The sequence below is a fragment of the Xiphophorus couchianus genome, chromosome 18 (genome assembly GCF_001444195.1).
Source record: "Xiphophorus couchianus chromosome 18, X_couchianus-1.0, whole genome shotgun sequence".
In the NCBI taxonomy this organism is placed as follows: Eukaryota; Metazoa; Chordata; class Actinopteri; order Cyprinodontiformes; family Poeciliidae; genus Xiphophorus; species Xiphophorus couchianus.
The window spans coordinates 20,566,078-20,581,025 of NC_040245.1; the positions used below are offsets into that span (position 1 = coordinate 20,566,078).

The following is a 14,948-nucleotide window of genomic DNA, read 5'->3' on the forward strand; positions in this document are numbered from 1 at the left end:
AAAATATCCAGTGAACGCCGGTTGTGTGGGGAAAAAAATGTCAGAGGTCACTGGAGAATGGGCAGAGTAGTTCAAGAAGATTGCAAGACAACAGTAGCTCAATCAATCACTTGTTTCAACTAAGGTATCAGAAATACCATCTCCTAAACAGGAAACAGAGGCTACAATTCACACAAGCTTACCAAAACCAAAACTGGACAACATTCTTGCAAAAATCACACCTTTTCCAATGAGTTCCAGTTTCAGCTGTGATATTCAGAGGGTACATTCAGAAACAACCCAGAATATTGGATCCACCTGCCTTGCATCACTGGTTCTGGTGATGCAAGGCATGTTGTGATGTCGGATACGTTTTTGGCATACTTTCGGTTCTTGTGTACCCATAAAACTTAATTTAAACACCATAACTTATCTTAGTAATGCTGCTGCCTGTTTCCTTCACTTCATGACCACAGTGTTCCCATCTTCTGACGGCTACTGCCTTTAAGATGATGCACCATGTCACCATACTCAAATAATCTCGAAAATAGGTTCTTGAACATAAGATCCTTGAACTTCAGTGTCTCCACAGTAACCAGCTTTAAATCCAGCAGAGTGCCTTAGGCATGTGATAAAACAGGAGATTCACACCATGGATGTGCAGCCGATTGATCTGCAGCACCTTCTAACACTATTATACCAATAAATAAATAAAAATTAGGGTAAGTGAGCTGTTGAGTGATTAGCAGTATCTCAGCTATTGTGAATTTAGCTTTATTTGAGGTAGTTTTTTAAACCAAGCAGAAATACGCTGCACATATAACTTCTAAATAATTGTTTTGCATTCAATACAGATGTAAAGGTTACTGAGGGGTTTAGCATTGTCGTTGTGAATCATTGTTTTCAAACTCAAATTTTTATTATGCAATTTAGAAAATTGTGTAAATTGAAAAGTGCAATGATTGACAAGTTTTCGCTTGAGAACTAAAATTAAAACAAAGAAAAAACTAAAAGAGCAGAAGCAAGCCTGATCAAAGTCAGGCACCCACAATGTCTGATTTACTAAAATATTTGTATTGATTTATGAACAAGATTAAGTGGAACTGACTTATTAAGTTTGAGCTGCTTTCATTCTCTATAAAAACACAAGCGTATTTTACATTTTGACATTCTATCAATACTACACCAGTAAGTATTTCTCCCTCACTACAGTCATTAATCAAGGCATTTTTTTCTCTTAATGATGGCATGCTCACACAACATCTGTGACTTTACAAAATATATTTTCACACATGCTTTGTGTCCCTAAATTTAACAGACATCTCCTGAACGTGTTGCATATGAGAATGCAAATGTTTGCAACATTTATCTCAGATGTTTTAAAGAGATGGCACAGGCAGCTCACTAAGTAAATGCTTAAGAAAAAGTCAGGCAGGTAAGCCAGCATATAAAATATCTTTCTAACTGAATGGTTATGGTTTTGCATCATTACTCGAGTCTGCTATTTATAACTGAAGTATGTGACGGAAGTCCTTGCAAAGGTACTTTTGTAAGATCATCATCAAGCTCCAAGTACATTTGATCTCCCAATCTATTCTGTCTTCTGCAGCTGCACCATAACACAGCAACCTGCAAGTGTTTAGAACACTTTAAAGAGGAGCAAAGAAACAATCTTGCTTTTAATGCATCAAATTTGAGTATTTTGCAAGGCAGTAGTGAAATAACTTTATGTTACACTACCAAATCGATTCAACATCTGAACTTCAAACACTTCTGAGTTCATTTGGCTAACCCAGGGTTAACAATCTGCTGAAGCACAGTTCTGGAGTTGCCTTTTGATTTGCACAAATAAAGGAACACTTTGTCCTTTTCTTTTAGGGAGAGATGTGCAAATCAAAAGCCAACTTTAGTGCAACTAAAGGAAGGTTTCCACTCTACAGACACCCTGCATTAAGTATCTGACACAATGCTACTTAAGCATTACAAAGGTCACCTTGGGACCGCTTATTGCTTTGTAAAACATTTGACATTCATAAAGTTGAAGACTGTGTAGCCCATGTGCACACTAGATGGATTACCAGTTGTGATCCGCTGTAAGAACAGTTTGTGAAACACACAGTCACATGATAAAAGAAGAGAAATTGATAAGGGCATTTCTGTCATTGTGTGTTGCAATGCAAGAGATCTAAAAATGGGTATGTGCTGCATCACACATACTGCTTGTAAATTAAAGACTCTTCTGTCATCACACAGTTACAGGCACGTGGATCATGGAGACTAATGGTAATCAACCAAGTTCATTTAAGTACTAATTGAGTGTATTTTAGCAGAAATAGAAGATTAGATTTCAACTCATGGTTGAAAGGCAGCAAATCTAAAGTAAACTAATGTAGAAAAAATTCTCAATTGTAGTCAGTTGTGACATTGGGGAGTCAGAACCTTTTTTTGAGCGAGTATGTAATGGAAAAAATTAAACACAAGCAAGAATAGGTGTTCTATAAAGTTACAACCCACCTGGTTTCAACTGATTGATCCTTAATGCGTTGTTGCAAAAAGACTGATGGGGATGGCTGAAATTGAGCAGACACATACGGTATAGCTGGGAGTAAGTCAAACATGAGATTCAGCATAATGTATTCTGTAAGGATGCCAGGGTTGGGTCTACAGTCTTTGACAATGGCAGAAAGCCTGTTGGGACACTTAAAGTAAATTGGCAACATGAGATCTTTTTTCAACAGCTGGACAGTTATAAAAGAAGAGATAGCTCAATAAAGAATAAGCTTTAAAGCACTACTTAACAAAAATAAAAAATAATTTAAAAGTGTGCAACAAAAACCCCACAAAAAACAAACTACTATTTCTGTGTAGTAAACATCTATCCCACCTTTTAATAGAGGATGGTGATAAAGATGCTATTTTTGTTGTAATTAATGACACTCCTTGTATAATGTTTACATCATTAGATGTTTAAAGCAGAGAAATACTTGGAGGAAACTGTTGTTAAAGTTTCCTCCAAGTATTTCTCTGCTTTATTGGGTGTCAAATTATCCAGATATCTTAGCAGTTTATGTGTCAGGGGTTTTGCAAAACCAACTTGGAGAACAAATGTGAATTTCAAAACTGCCTATTGGTTAAATATTCTACCGTTGCTTAATGGGTAGCAGAAAATGAGATAATTTAACAAATGGAGTCTAATAAAAGCAGTTTAATATAAAAAACTTTATATAAATAAATCCTGGATTGGACATACATACTGACTTTAAGAGAGTTCACTAGTAACTGGCCTATATTCAGCAAGGGTGAGAGGAGTAAGCAAGCAAATAATTTGAACTGACTCAGGTCAGTTTTACTTTGAACCAATTAACCAGTGACATGATGGTTGCATTAGTTCCAAAGGTCCAAGACCACTTTTTACATCCCAACAAAAATTCTGCAGATATTCCTGACAATGTAGCCAGAGAAGATAGACTGATTGTAGCAGTGAGGACATAAAATGCTGCCAACATCAGCACCCAGAGGAATCACAGAAGATGCGGACAGGACAAAATAATCACTCAAAATTAGCACTTCTACGCTGTCTGTGTATTGAACTATATTTAGTACTTTATTTGTTACAATAGTTATGCTTTGTGCATTGTTCTGTTAGCATAACTGAATCTCTGCAGACATGCTGAGGTTCTTCTTTTTCTAATGTAGCTGTTGATTTTAGTACCTGGCAGTTTCTCAATATTTTATGTGGTTTAGGCAGTGCAAAAACATTTAAGAAGGTAAAACCAAAAAACATATGCCAAATCCAATTTGTGCCAGTGAGATGGCTAATCAGGAGTTAGACAAAAATAAAGTCGTAAAATGAAAAGCTTTGTTAAAAGCACCTTTCTAATTGTAGATGCATAAAAACGACGTGTAAAAGGCAGTAAAAGTTTAGAGGGTTTGCGTTATTTTTTAACATGCGTGTAAATTTCACCAGAGTCATAAGATCAGTCATGTGTTTGAATAATTTAAAGGATCTTTACATAAATGGCATCTAATCAGGCTTAATTTGACTTGATAAGATTAATTGCCTATTTGGTCTTTAATAAATATATTCTGGTAAGTTGTCTTCAGGTTTCTTTCATCTTAAAGTAGATTTTGTGTGAAATAATTTAGTATATAGTAAATCATCCTCTGACTACATTACATGAGTTAATCTAGATAAGATGTTAAAACTATCACAAAATGTACTTGTGCATGATTTAGGAGGCAGCAACCAATCTGCAAAAATGCAACATAATCGTATAAATGGTTGATGAGGAGATCTGTCTAGTTAAGTAACTGTGACTGTTGTCTCTTATCATAACAATCAGTAGCTGGGAATAACTGGGGCTGATGCTTACAGAGTTCATATTAACCCGGCAGCTAATATATTCACTCTGTGCTGCGAAGCACTCATATAGACTTAACATTTATTAAATGGCTGCGACTGAGTGAATTTGGTGCCGACAGCTGTCACATCTTATGATATTAGCAGTAGGCTATTAATTCTTTCACGCCATTTAACCCAAGACATGAAAGCTCCAGCTTTAAAATACTGGCTCTGGCTTTTTAAAAATGCTGATGTTAAGACGGACGTTTGACTTCAATGTTCTGTTTCAAAGCAGCTTCCTCTTTAGCGTTTCTAACTAACAATGCACCGCCAGAGAGCGAGAACATGCGCTAGCTCAAGTAGAAAAGGGAGTCACAATGCGTGCTACATGTACACCGTGTCCATCTGGGTTCTCTGTTTTCCCTTGACCACCACTTGAATCCCTTCAAGTACTTTATCTATGCCAGCTTGCTTTGCACTTATTCTCCTTCTCATTTATCACTGTCTAAACGTTTGACAGGTTGTGCAGTGGATATGGATCATCTTTGACAGACAAATAAACCGCTCACCAAAGGGGCACCGAGCACACAGACGGCTATGCTGTTGCAAGGAAAATGTACAAAGAGATAAAGCCATGAGGAGGCACAAACAGGTATGCTAAAGGCCACGACCTGGCATTACTATGCATTGTCCTCACACCTGGGCCATAGAAAGGTAAAGTGACACAAAAAGCCGATGCGTTCTGCTAAAATATGACTCCCGGAACCTGTTTAACTCTTAACACCCAGAATCAGATTTTGTACAACGATTTTCTCCCATTTTCCGCCTGTGTACTAAACCCAAACATCGCACAGAAAAGGACTTTACCCTCAGAGTACTATAAATCAGTCAAGTTGTACAGATACACCCCAGAAATATAACTGACTAAATGGCTTGCTTTTGCCGTGTGTGAACCATGCTGGGTGCGTATGCTTCAAAGGCTGAAGGATAGACACACGGCAGCTAGTTAACATTCACAACTTTGGGGAGTTGAGCTCCCATGTCCAATCCATCAATTGATCAAGAACGCAATGAGACCATGAATCTTACTTCGTTTTTCTTGTCAGCACACAGTGCACACGGCCTCTGCTGTAATATTATATTTGCTCACCCTGCCACTGTCACTTAATCGAGATTTTACAAAAAAGAAACATATTTTGAACTTATAACTAAGTAGTTTTTCATATTTTCTTTTAGTTCCATTCTTACACCAATTTTTTCCACCGGATAGATTCACATGCTTGTTTGTGAGCATTTTGCTTGTTTGAAACATGAGTTAGACTTAACATTTTTGAGAAAATATGCCATTTTAGGATTGCATCAGAGGGCTTGTCATACCCACTGATTTAATATATATAAAATATACAATAATTTGAGTCTATATGCATCCATCATTAAAACTATGTCAGTCTCTCAAAAAAAGTCAATGAGACTCAAAAATATTACAAAACACCGATGGTTAATACTATGTTTGCCAAAATCTTCATCTAAATGTTGGTTGATGCCAACCTTTGGCTGAGCTTTCTGCTCCTCCCTGTTAGAGTCTCCTGCTCTTTCATGCTCATCTTTGTCAAGTCATCTTGCAGGTTTAAACTGTACTTGCAGCGTGCAGCACAGTGCTCTTTTTCAGCAGTAATCCTATCCCAACGCGACACATAGGACTGTTTTCAGTGCCTTGTTCCTCGTTCCTGGCATCTTCAAAAAGATACCTGAACATCATTCAATCAATGGTTTCAAATGTTGTATTAACTTCAGCAGATAACGTACAAGGGGAAGTCTTTAATTAAACTGTACAGTGGGAAATTAGAAAGCTTTTAAAAGATCTAACACTTCAGACAGCAATGGTAACTCTAACCAGAGGTGTGATTCATATGTTCCTATATGCTGCTTAGTAAACAAGTTACTCTTTCAGCAAAAGAGGTTTTTGTCGTCCTTTAAAACTGCTATTGCATTAATTGCAATTACTTGTTCTTCAACAATCATGTAACCTTTTACAAATTATGATAATTCAAACTCTTTGAAATGAAACTGTTTGAATTATCATAATCATACATATTCATCCTTATAAAGACTGAATGGTGATGCATCAGGATTTTCCAGAAATGAGGCCAAGAAACATGTCTGCTTTTTTTTTTCACTCTGCAAATCTGTAAAAGACCTGAAGTATGTTGTATCTCTCAATATTTTTTTATTAATATGTTTAAAAAACATTAATAAAACACGTCTTTTATCCAACTCTAAATTAATAACAAATAAATCTAACACCCAAACACAAAATGCTTCGACAGTAAGACCCATAAGGAACACAAATTGCTGGAAAATCTGGCATTTAGTTTAAATTAATTGACATCGTCACTCTGACTTGCACCATTGTGCTCGATTAAAGTTGCACAGCTCGCTTTGCAAACCTCAGCAAACCAGACGCCGGGTAAACTGAAGCACAGATGCAAGCAAACGGCTGCCAATGGGTCAAGTGTCTGGTAACACTTCACCCAGATCAGAACTGAAACAAAGATACGCTGCCATGTGATTTTCAAACTGCCGGAGGAATTGAGTTTGACCTAGTAGATCTGTACAATCCAACACTGTTTTTAACAACAACCAAGGGCATCGCAAAAAAAAAAAAGCAGCCATGAGGCCTCAGCAGTGCCATGAGAGTATAAATCCTACAGTGAAATCTCCACTGCCTAGTATTTTTGACAGATTAACCACTTTAAGCCGATAAGGGTTGTAAAGTTGTGATGCTGGTTTGAAATTGGTTTGACTGATTTCGACTTCCGCTTCCTAATGCATTGAATAGTGATGTAGGGAATTTAAATGAAGCATCTTACATTTGAAACAGATCTCATCCATTGTGCCCATGTGGAAAAGAATAGGAAAATACAGAAAAGATTTCTCAGAGTTGAATATTTTTAGGCAAGGGATCTGTTTTGAGTGAAATGAATATCATCATACTGTCATATTCTGAGAATTTATTAAAACTAGTTAATTGAACAAAACAAAAAAGTTTTCAGAACTAAACTAAGACAAGATAATAATCATTTACACTATACTGATGCAAGATATCAGAAATATATTTTTTTTAATTAACCTTGATTTTTATTCACAGCTATAATGCTTCTAGTTGGTCAAGTTCAGATGACCAACTAATCTGAACATTATTTAGTACAATCATATGCGTTCATGCTGGAAATCAACATAAACTAGAAATGAATGGGTCTCACACATGAAAAGATGCTGATTTAAGAATTGCTGGGGGGTTTTCCCTAGAATACTGTGACACCCTGATCTTTAACTCAATATTATTTTTTCTTGATTTATCAATTTCTTCTACTTTTTTTCTTAAACTGACAACAAGCTAAAAGTAAATTTGATGGAATCAAACTAAACTGGTCCGGTTTTCTCTAGGAATGAAGCTTGGTTGGGATCATTTGTATTGAACTGTATTACTTCCAGCCACTTCAGTTTCCACAGGGGTCATTAAAACCTCCAGTCCTGCACTTTTCCTTAAAGCAGCTTTGGTCTGTAAAGTGTGTGCACTTACTGTGATTGTCTTGGGAATAATTTTTGTTAACCTGCAAACCACTGATCCTCTTCTAAGTACCACCAGACATAGTCCACTTGATGCCAGTGATACTTGTATCATAGTTTGGGAATGATGAATATTGATAGAAAAGTTGCTAAAGTGGCATGGTGTTTAAATATCTTGTTTCAAACAAATACATTATTGTGTAAAAAACAAAGATTTGTGTATTTATAAAGCAATTATAAATATTATTTACATTTTTTTTTTACTTTTGCTTGTACCATAAACAATTTGCTTACAGTCCACCTAGTTATTTTCTCAAGAAAACTCAATAATTTATTTTTTTTAAAATCAGTGTTTGGCGTAAAGAAGGAGATTTCAGCTTGCTCGATTAATGTTTGTTTTAAAATAATGTAAGTAAAATTCAGACCTTTTTGTCTGATATGACCATGACCAAGCACTGGAAATCAGACTGAAATAAATCTACCTTGGCTAATGTTATTGAGTAGGTGAGGACGATTGATAGAGTAGATTTTGATAGGAAGCATCTGAAATACTAGCATATCTTTCACCAATGTACAATTATCCGAAGTGCTCCAGTCAAAAACCCTCTGCAAGAATTTAAATAGAGCTTCATTACTAAAAATGACCATTGATTAGCAGCAGACTCACTCTAAGAGTAAGGTTGCAATATTAACAGTTCATAGCGTGCGCACATTAAAATGCAGAGAATGCTAACATTGACTCGTTAGTCATTGCTCTTTTTTTATCTTTAGTGGCAAGATAAAAACATTTCTAGATTTCAAAGTGCATTGAAGATGCATTTTTAAGTTAAAAAACTAATACAGAAGAAAAACAGCCCACAGAGCATCTGAGGTCTATTTATATTAGTCATGGAAATGGACTCGATTTATCAACCAGAGACTGTTTTTCATCAGGTTGGTTTTTCAAAAACAGCTCAGGGAAGGAATCACCAGAGAGGAGTCCCAAATAAGCTAGGATTTCACTTGTCATCTCACAACATTTCTGTTTTGACAATCTGACCATGCAGAACAGATGTTCCTGCAAAAAAATAATAGCCCTAATTTATTCTAGATTTGATCATCCTACTAAGTTTTTATGCCTAAAATACCTTCTGATTTGCCAAAATTATCTTAAAACTGTGCTTGGAGCAAAAATAAATTCTTGAAATTCATCCAAATCACAAACACTGTTTGAGCCAAAGTCATTATGCTAATACCTTAGTGTTGTTTTATGCATTGTTGTTGACTTCTGTTAATATTAGTACTATCTTTGAGGGTAAGAGCGCCTCCTTGTGAACAAGGTTAGCACCAAGATTTAAGAAAAAAAAAAAAAAAAAAAGAGTACACCTCAGGAGAAAAGAGGAATACAAGCAGGTAGTTCATCTTCCTTCTGACTTTTTTGATCAATGTATTGCATCACTTACAATTCATTCTTGGGGAAAAGAAACTGTCTTCATCTTGGTGGCTGTTGAATCACTTGTGCTCGACATGAGGATTCAAACGGAAAGGAAACATTTAGCTGTGTTTTTCTGAAAGAAGAGTGCTCAGAGAAATAAGGCTGGAGAGGGAACGAGACTCAGTATTTGTTGATAATCATTCAGGTTAACATAAGATAGATGCTGCAAAGTTAGAAAGCATAAATGTTTAAAACAGAAAAAAATAGAAGCAGGACAATGGCTTTATATGGATTCTTAATGACCTATCAATATTAAGCAGGGAATGCATTTAAATAAGGGCACTTACTGTAGGTGCTCTTCTTAGAAATACATTTTTGAAGCACTTGTGCTTTTGTTTAAGGCTGTTCTATAATTTATTAATTTATATCTTAAGGAATTTCGCATAACATTATGAAAAACAATCACTCAAAATAAATGGCAATCTCAAAAACATATCAAATAAACAGAGAAATACACCTTTGGTCCCAGTTACAAATACAACAAGAGAGGATAAATGTTGCACTGATCACAGTTTTCTGGTCGATCGTCAATCTTTCAAACAGCCTAACCTGCTGATCCCGCTTGACTGCACATATATAAAAGCAATTGGACACTTATTCAGTATGCAGTTTACACAAGTTATACTTTTTTATGTGGCGCTTATGCGCACTAAGTTACCAGTGCTAATGTGGGTAACTTTCCTCGTGGTCATATCAAACTGCTGCACATGTGTGACAGTGCTAAAACTGAAAGGATTTATTATGTTTTTTGCCAACTACCATAAGTGAAATGTGTGCCTTTGATTTAAATAGATACAAAAATATCAAAATTAATTACCAATTAATAGTTTGTAACTTTGACTTTCTATACATTTGAAGGTATACTCCAAACAAACCTTGGGGCTGCTCTGTAACCTCTGACTTCCTAATTTCATAAAGAGTTGTTATTTTTCCAACTTGGATACTGAAAAATCTGACTGCTACGTATGAAGCCAGTCCACTAAAAAAGTAAAAAAAGTTAAAGTTGCAATCAGAAATTCGGTAGCATTCATTAAACCTGTGACAGAAATACTGCTATACAATCTCTACCATTGTGGACATATTACCACTGTGTTTGAAGGCATAAAATAGAAAACACTATGCTGGCCATCCAAATAACAGAAACAGGTGTTCCAGTCACTTATATTGCCACTGGTATATAAAATCCAGTACCTTGGCATGCAGACTATTTTTACAAACATCTGTGAAAGAATGGGTCAACTTCAGTAGCTCAATGATTTCCATTGTGGTACTGTGGCATGATACCAGCCAAGGGCGTAGGTTTGGTCTAAGTTTTGGTGGGACCTTACAACTTACTGACCAACCCCCCAACCTAACCCTCTTTTTTAGTGGCGACATGGTCTCGGAGACTCATAATAAATGTCAAACTCAGAAGGAGACGCGTTCACTTTCAGCACCATGGACCAAGCTTCCGTTCCGCGTGTGGCCAGCTGGCCACCGCCTGTTGCAGCTAATCAAAGAACGTAGATCCACGTTCTTTGAGCCAATAGCGGGTCGTCATAGTTCATAACAGCAAATTTTAAAATGAATGCTACCACTGCGTAGTATATTGAAATATTAAACTAATCAATGTAGATTTTTGTTTATTTATTTTGTTTTTGTTAAAAAACAAAAAAAAAATTATTTTTATTAATATGGCCAAAATTGGTCGGGACTATTTTATATCCCTTGAATATTGGTCGTGACATGTCACGACCGTCCATACCCAAACCTACGCCCATGATGCCAGCTGTGCAATAAATCCAGTTGTCAAATTTCCTCTGCACCAAATATTTTACAGTCAACCGTAAGTGGCATCATAAAGAAGTGGTCGATAGCCCCAGTCGTCCAAGCCTCCAGTGGCCTTCAGATTAGCTCCAGAACAGTGCATAGAGCGCTTCGGGAGATGAGTTTCTGTTGCAAAGCAGCTGTATCCAAGCCTTACATCACCAGGTGCAATGCAAAGTGTCAGGTTCAATGCATAGTTGTAATGCACACCCTCACTGGACTCTACAACAGTCACAATTCAGGGGTTGAGGCTTTGGTTGGTAGTTGCCAGACTACATTGTCCAAAACCACTTCTCCTTGCAGGGCTGGCATCTTTCTCTAGCTTTCATTGAGAGAGAGATACAGTAACACAGTGGACAGCTCACCAGTCCATCACACAGGCAACACAGAGACAAACAACCATGCATACCTAACAGTCATGTTTCTGTCAAGCCAGCGTGAATGCACATATTCACAAGAAGAACGTGCAAACCCCAGGCCAGGATTCAAACCTAGGACAAAGGAAGTTCCATAAAGACACTGACAAGTCTTGGTTGGAACAACATGACCAGTTTGCACAGATTCCTGACCTCAGCCTGAGCCAGGTCTTTTCATCCATCATCAGTGTCTGAAACCACATGTACACATCTAGAATAAAGGTAAATAATTCTCATTCTCATCCCTGACATCCTAAACCATGTGGAAAACCTTCCCGCAAGAGTTGAAGCTGTTGAAGCTCCAAAGGACGCACAGACAACATTTCAAACCACATGCATTATGAATGGGTTGTCTTTCAAGTTCATTTGCGACTGAAAGCAGATGATCAAATACTTCCAGCAACTCATTGTACTTTGGAATTAGTGTTAACAGTATGAAAATGATTAGCAAATTCCACAGGTTTTCAGATGAAGTAAACAATAGGTCAGTAGTAATAATTGCTTAACTTGAATATCTACTAGCAAATTACATCTTGAGACTCTGGCATGTGTTTTTACAATAGTGTTTTTCAGCATGAAAACAGCTTGAGCTGTTTGTGTTTTTAAAATGAGCAATATTTCTACTTAAAAAAGGCCTTGAAATGGCTCTCAACAGGTGGAGACAGCAATGGATGAAAGCTATGTTCCTCATTGCAACATATTAAGCAAATAAAACAAATGTTCAAACAAGGACATTTGGATTAGTATAGAATTACTGCTGGAATCAAAAGTGGAAACAAAACAAATGAATCCACACAAAACATTAGAAAATGTAAAAATGTATATTTAATTGTCAAAAAAAAATATTAGGGAGATAAAAATGAAAAAACATACCGTTACATCATAATGACTGTATGTGGATCTGTCGCTCATCATGCTATAAATAACACCAGTAACCTGTAGATGCCACCAACACAGCAAAAAAAAGGAGCAGACCAAACCACAAGGTGGTGCCAAAAATATATCCTCCCTCCACTTTTTTCATGACAGCATCGCCAGTCAATCCCCCCCCCACCCCCCCACCCCCCCCACACACACACCTCCTGTGCATCTGTGTTTTGAGAAAAAAAGCCCACTTTCCCAACTGTGCGCTGAGCGTCACATCAACATGCGCAACACATCTGCTGTTCATCACCCACGAAATGAATTTACAGTCCGATCTGTGTCACTTTCTGCCAGCGCCCTCCCAACATCCGTCACGACCGAGACGTCCTCTCTGCCTCCTTCCAACTAATGATTTGTGCTCTCCTGTTGCTGCCGTGCAAAGGACGGCTTCCATTCTGCCCAACATGCAACAATGTGCGCACGGCCAGAGTCCACACAAGACAACTGTAGCAGCTCGGATATAAGGAAACAATCCGAGCAGTTCAACTCTGGCAAGAAACTAACAGCTTCAGTCATCCATTAATTAGTAATTGCATTATAAATAACTATTCAACTTATCCTGCACGAATAAGCGACGTCTACCAAAATGCTTCAATTGTGTTGAGTCAATCTTAGGCAACTGACATTCTTTTAAACTCCGTGCATTAATAAATTAAAAAGACTCACCTTTGCTGCCTCTTCGCTTGGCTTGAAAATCAATTTCCCTCTCACTTTGGCGCGGGGTTTGTGCGCTTCGGTCCGCAGAACTCAGGTTGAATTGCAAGAAAAGCCTGTAATTGCAGAGTAACTCAATTTCCCCTCCTCAGGTCTCTGGATCTCCCGCAGCTCCCTCCACCACCGACACTCGCAGGACAGAGAAATGGACAGATTAAATGCGATAGCGATAAGATCAACAGCGGTCCGGGGAAATCTCTCTTTTTTTGGGAGAGGGGGGTGAGGGGATGATCAGATCTTTTCCCGCTTTCACGGGACAGAGGCAGAAAATAAGAGCGGAGGAGTTAAAGGGGGGGGGGGGGGGGGGGGAGGAAGAGCGGATGGCGGGGGAATCACATCCGAAGGAGTTTGAAAAATATCCCTCTTCTCTTTATCACCGGTAGAAATGAGCCCCTTTCTCCTCACCGGTTAAAGAGTTTTTATTGTTCCACGGGCCCACAATCTGATAGGCCGTAAGAAGTGGAAGGTGTATCTGTGAGGTTGATTGCAACGACGGCACCGGTGATGCTGCGTAACCCGCATCCCACTTCACCCGCTGAGGGAAGAGCGCAGAGAGAAAAAAGCGAGGCAGCTGATCCCTCTCTGCGCGGAGCTCCTGTGATCAAACACTCTGCAGCCTGCCAAAAATAAAAAAGAAGAAGCCTCCTTCTTTTCACATCTTGCGATGATGATCCATCCACTGCGGTCCGGTGGAAAGGTTCAGAGCAGACTAAGGTGCGGGTGAGGTCTGTCCTTTCTCCTTCTTCCCCTCTCTCGTTCCCTCTCTCTCTCTTGCGCGAAGAAATTCTCCGTCAGAAAAGGAGATGCTCGGTGCCTTCCTCACGCAGAGACTGGCCGGGCGTGAAAAGGAAAACGCTCCGGACTCTGCATTGATAAACCCATCACAGGAGGTGGACGCGGTGCGCATACGGAATAAGAACACGGGTTTTACGGGGGAGAAAGTTAACCGTGTGACGTGTTGCTGCGACCAGTATGAGTCGTTTATTGGTGTAGAAAGAATATTTTAACACCCAACTTATCCAGCTGCCATTATTTTGTCTGAAAGAGAAAGAAAAGGCGGAGTAGGCACAATAAATGTGTTGCTTAAGCAATAATTTCGTACTGGTTTTCATCTCACTAAAGTATTACAAAGAAAGCAAATTCAGTTTTCACATCTATTTGATAGAAAAAATCAGCGGGTCATCCAGTGCCCAGTAAAAGTAAACGGCCTCTAACTTATACACTTCTTGGCATGTAGCGACCACAAATTTCAGTCTAGCTTTTTGGGATTTAATGAGAAGCTAACACAAAGTAGTGCATAATAGAAAGGAAGAAAAATAAAGTTTTTTGCTTTTTATAAAGAATCTAAGAAGTGTGCTGTGCATTTCTGTATATCCTCCCTATATACTCCAGTACCAAAAAATAAAATCCCATAAAAGCGATTGTATTCAGAAATCTTCTAATTTGTACAAAGGGTCCATTTTAATCTCGGTATAAAAAAAGCTCTTCTGTGACAACCTCAGGGGTTTGGTAGAAGTAAAAGAGCCACATAAAGAGAACAGTAGAAAGGTCCAATCTAAATTTGTAGAGCGGTTTAAAGCAGGTCAGGCTATAGAGATATATCCCAAACACTGAACTTCTCACAGGGTTCTGTTCAGGTCATCATCTGAAAATATAAGCGGTTGTTCTGTAAGAAGTACAGCACAACCGCTAACCCACCTTTGTCGAGGTTATCAACTTCGGC

At 38.1% G+C, this 14,948-nt stretch overlaps 1 protein-coding gene across 2 annotated transcripts in view; it reads right to left on the bottom strand.

Moving 5' to 3' along the window:
• grik4 (glutamate receptor, ionotropic, kainate 4) overlaps positions 1-14,160 on the bottom strand; it is a 334,582-nt gene extending 320,422 nt beyond the window's left edge. Inside the window, exon 1 of one of the 2 annotated variants that reach the window (XM_027999192.1) lies at positions 13,178-14,160. The gene's annotated coding sequence lies outside the window, so the exon portion shown is untranslated. The remainder of the gene's footprint in view (positions 1-13,177) is intronic. The other variant, XM_027999193.1, reaches the window with a different exon arrangement.
• Between the last annotated feature and the right edge of the window lie 788 nt (positions 14,161-14,948).